This window comes from Cebus imitator, unplaced genomic scaffold (genome assembly GCF_001604975.1).
Source record: "Cebus imitator isolate Cc_AM_T3 unplaced genomic scaffold, Cebus_imitator-1.0 Scaffold386, whole genome shotgun sequence".
Lineage (NCBI taxonomy): Eukaryota > Metazoa > Chordata > Mammalia > Primates > Cebidae > Cebus > Cebus imitator.
In genome coordinates, this window is record NW_016107701.1 from 1,886,289 (window position 1) to 1,890,807 (window position 4,519).

Here is a 4,519-nt window from a genome sequence, read left to right on the forward strand (position 1 = left end):
GCTGGTTTCAGTGTAGCCCTTGGGGAAGAAAGCCTAATGGTGGGTAGTGAGGAAGAGGGCATAACAAGGAGTGTTTGAGCACCTGTAACATCATGGCTGGGAACTCAGTTCTCAAGCTTCCTCTGGAGTGTCCTTGCCACAAGGGTTTCTGTTCAATCGGTTGTGGGGTTGTTTAAAAGTGTGTACCACCTCCCAGCTCACTTTCTTCCTCCTGCTCTGGCTATGTGATGTGTCTGCTTCCCCTTTGTCTTCCACCATCATTGTAAGTTTTCTGAGGCCTCTCCAGAAACCAAGCAGATGCTGCAGTGCTTCCTGTACAACCTGCAGAACCATGAGCTAGTTAAACTTGTTTTCTTTATAAAGTACCCAGTCTCAGATATTCCTTTGTAACAATGTGAGAATAGAGTAATACAGAAAATTGGCACCAGGATGGGGGCATTGCTATAAAGATACCTGAAAATGTGGAAGTGACTTTGGAACTGGGTAACAGGCAGGGTTTGGAAGACTTTGGGGGGCTTGGAAGAAAACAGAAAGATGAGGGAATGTTTGGAACTTCCTAGAGACTGGTTAAACGGTTGTACCAAAAAGCTGATGGTGATAAGTATAATGACACAAGGTTGAGGAGGTCTCAGATGGAAATGAGGAACTTATTGGGACTGGAGCATAAATCATTTTTGTTATGCTTTAGCAAAAGAACTTGGTAGAATTGTGCTTCTGCCCTAGGGATCTGTGGAAGTTTGAACTTGAGATAATAATTTAGGGTAAAGACAGAAGAGAATTCAAGATGCAGCCTAATTGCTTTTAACAACCTATGCTCATATGTGTGAGCAAACAAATAATTTAAAATTGTAACTTATATTTAAAGGGGATGCAGAGGGTAAAAGTTCAGAATATTTGTAGCCTGGCCAAGTGGTAGAAAAGAAAAACCCATTTTTAGTGGAGGGACTCAAGAAATCTGCATAAATTTGCATAAGTAAAAAGGAACCAAGTGTTAATAGCCAGGACAATGGGGAAAAGGCCTTGAAGGCATTTCAAAGACCTTAAAGGCAGCTCTTCCCAGCACAGCCTGAATGCCTAGGAGGGCTGGATTGTTTGGCGGCCAGGCCCAGATCCCTGCTGTCCTGTGAGCCTTGACAATGGTCCTAACATCCTGGCCACTCCAGCTTCAGCTGTGTCTCAAAGGGGCCCAAGTACAGCTCTGGTGGCTGCTTCAGAGGGTACAAGCCATAAGCTTTGGCAACTTCCATGTGGTGTTAAGCCTGCAGTTGCACAGAGTGCAAGAGTTGAGTCTTAGGAACCTCTGGCTAGATTTCAGAGGATGTCCAGAAAAGCCTGGGTGTACAGGAAGGAGCCTGCTGCAGGGGTGGAGCCCTCATGGAGAACCTCTACTAGGGCAGTGGAGAGAGGAAATGTGGGGTTGGTGCCCCAACACAGAGTTCCCACTGAGAAGCTGCCTATTTGAGCTATGTGAGAAGGGCCACCATCCTCCAGGCCCACCAGTAGCTTTCATCTGTGCCTGGAAAAGCCTCAGACACTCAATGCCAGCCCATGAGGGTGTGTTGTATTTGACCGAATGTAGAAAGTTATCACAAGACAAAAGTATGCCAGATTGCAGGGTCATTTATTATGCTGGCGACCACAGAGGACTCACGTGTCTCCAACCTGTGGTGGCAACAGGAGGGTGCCACGATTTTTTATACCCAAAAAACCACCTTGGGAGTGGGGGTGAGGGGCGGGGATGGGGATGAAAAGGCTTCAGACAATCCAAGGGCTAGTGGATTCTGTAAATTACCTCCTGGGCAGAGATGAGGGTGGGGGTCTCCGGACATTCCAAGGGCCAGGGGACTTTTGTCATTCCGTTTGTTACTTAAGTGGTTTACAGAAGTCAAGATAAACATTTRTTTACAYATTATCTGGTTAAGGTGGAAATCACAGACCTTAGTTACTTATTACAAGTCACAGGAGCCAGGATGGAACTAGCTTGGGCTGCTTAGTCTGGCAATTGCCGGTAAGAAAAAGGCTAGCAATTCTGGCAGTTACTGATAAGAAAAGGTAAGCAGCTTTACATAGTTTTGAAGAACAAACAGCAGTTCTATTTACAGAGGCCAAGGACAGTAGTTATTGTGAGGAGAATGGGGCAGCCATTTCAACTTATCTAAAAACAGTTTTGCATTTTATAAAATAGTTTTGCTCCGGTTCTGGCTCTAGGCCAGCACAATATCACAGGTGGCTATGGGGGTGCTGAACCCTGCCAAATTACAGGGTCATAGCTGCCAAAGGCCTTGGGAGCCCACCCCTTACATGCCTGCATGTGGGATATGTAGTCAAAGGAGATTATTTTGGGACTTTAAGATTTAATGACTGCCCTGTTGGGTTTTAGGCTTGCATGAGGTCTGGAGCTCCTTTCTTTTGGCTGATTTCTCCAATTTGAACTCCTATTGCATCTTGGAAGTACATAAGTTGTTTTTGATTTTACAGGCTCATAGGTGGAAGAGATTTGCCTGTGTCAGATGAGACTTGGAACTTTGAACTTTTGAATTAATGCTGAAATGAGTTAAGACTTTGAGGGACTGTTGGGAAGGCATGATTGTAGTTTTGCAGTGGGAGAAGGACATGAGATTTGGGGGGCAGGGGTTGGAATAATACAGTTTGTGTCTGCGGCCCATCAAGTCTCATGTCGAATTGTAATCCCAAGTGTTGGAGGTGAGGGATAGTGGGAGCCGGCTGGATCATGCAGTGGGTTTCTTAAGAAGGGTTCACCATTGTCTGCACTTGGTACTGCTTTCATGATAGTGAGTGAGTTATCATGAGGCCTGGTCATTTAGAAGTGTGAGACATCTTTCTCCTTTCTCTCGCTCCTGCTCCATGTGAGACGTCTCACTCTCCTTTGCCTTCTGCCATAGCTGGAAGCTTGCCAAGGCCCTCCTGCAAGCAGAAGCTGCTATGCTTCCTATACAGCCCCACCTTCGGAACACAGCCATGGCTTAGATCACTGCAGTGGAACAGAGAAGGCTAACTGTAATGATAGTTATATATGGATCTAAAGCTTCTTTACTTGAAATGTTCCTGAACTGGCTGATATGTAGGAAAATCCATTAAATGTTCTAGATTGTAAAAGATGGTGAGAAAAGAAAAATAGCTCAGAGCAGTCTGAGCTATGTGAGGTGTGCAAGTTTTATCAGGCCCAGAGTGATGTGAGTGTGGGAATTAAGTCCTGCTCTCTACACCTATGCCTGGGGGCAACTGTTTAAAGGTATTTGTTCCATCCCTGAGCTCAACAGCTAGAAACCCTCTCCACTGACTGACCTGTGGACTCAGAAACTGGGTTTCCAACTATTCGCCTTTGTTTTTATTTTCATAGAAATTTCCCCTCATTAAATCCCTGATGGTTAGTACCATCTTGCAGCTATCACTTACCACCAAGTCCCAACTGAGGGTTGAGCTGGCTTTGAAAGAACAAGAGGCAACTGAATGAGAAAAGGAACTTAGATTGTTCAGAGTGGGGAACTGACTCGATTCTGAGCACTCCATTTCCCCTCTCGACTCTCCATGCCCTGGGGACATTTTGGTTTGAGAGCCCTACTCTCACCTCAAGAATCAGATTCAGAATCAAAGGCAGAGCTTTTTTGGGTGGCAAAGCTAGTGGCCCAGGCATCTGGGGCACTTACTCCTCCTCCACAGCACCCTGTTTAACTTCCTTCTGAGGGGAACTTCAGCACATTTTAGTCATGTGTCTGCTGCAGGGACAGGTAGGCTCGATTCCTAAGCTTCTCCCGGAGGACGGGTAGACCTAGGCCTGCAGGGGTGGTCTTTCTGCCTTCCTCGAACTTGGTTGGGTCTTGTTGGAGAGTGTGGATCTTAATTTAAAAAAACCTTTTTCTTTATTTATTTTCATAATCTTTTTAAAAAAAGAGTAAGGTGTTTGTTTTTACATTTTTGTGTCTCTGTAGAAGGAGAGTGAGGATCTAGGATTCCCGTGGAGGAAGCAGGGGCATTCCTTCCCTGCTTGGAGAGTCTTCCCTCAAGTGGAGACACACACACACAAGTACATGTACATACACCCTTGAAATCCCTTGCACCCATACAGATATATGTATACACCGAGGGCACACACCCCCACACCCATGCATGCAGGCTTAACACATATAGCACACGTGAACACATATATACACATATGCATGTTCCATCTGGCTTTCACCTCTGGGGCTACAGAGATTGGAGGAAATCAGGAGAGAAGACGAGGGGAGCCAAGGGAGAGAATGGCAGCAGAGGAGAGGGGTCCATTAGGGGAAGAGGTCACACTCCTCAGGAGACCAGGGAACTCCCTTTCCTGACACGACTCTCTAAAATCCTATGTTTCTCTTCCTGGACCTGGGAATTGATTCTCCAATAATTAAACCAGGTAGGCTCCAAGCTTATCTCTTTCTGGGGGTTGAATTCCTGTGGAGACTTGAGCTGAACAGATGAGTTCTCTGTGGCCTTTCTGGACTCTTCTGCCTTCAGTGACAAGGGAAGAAAG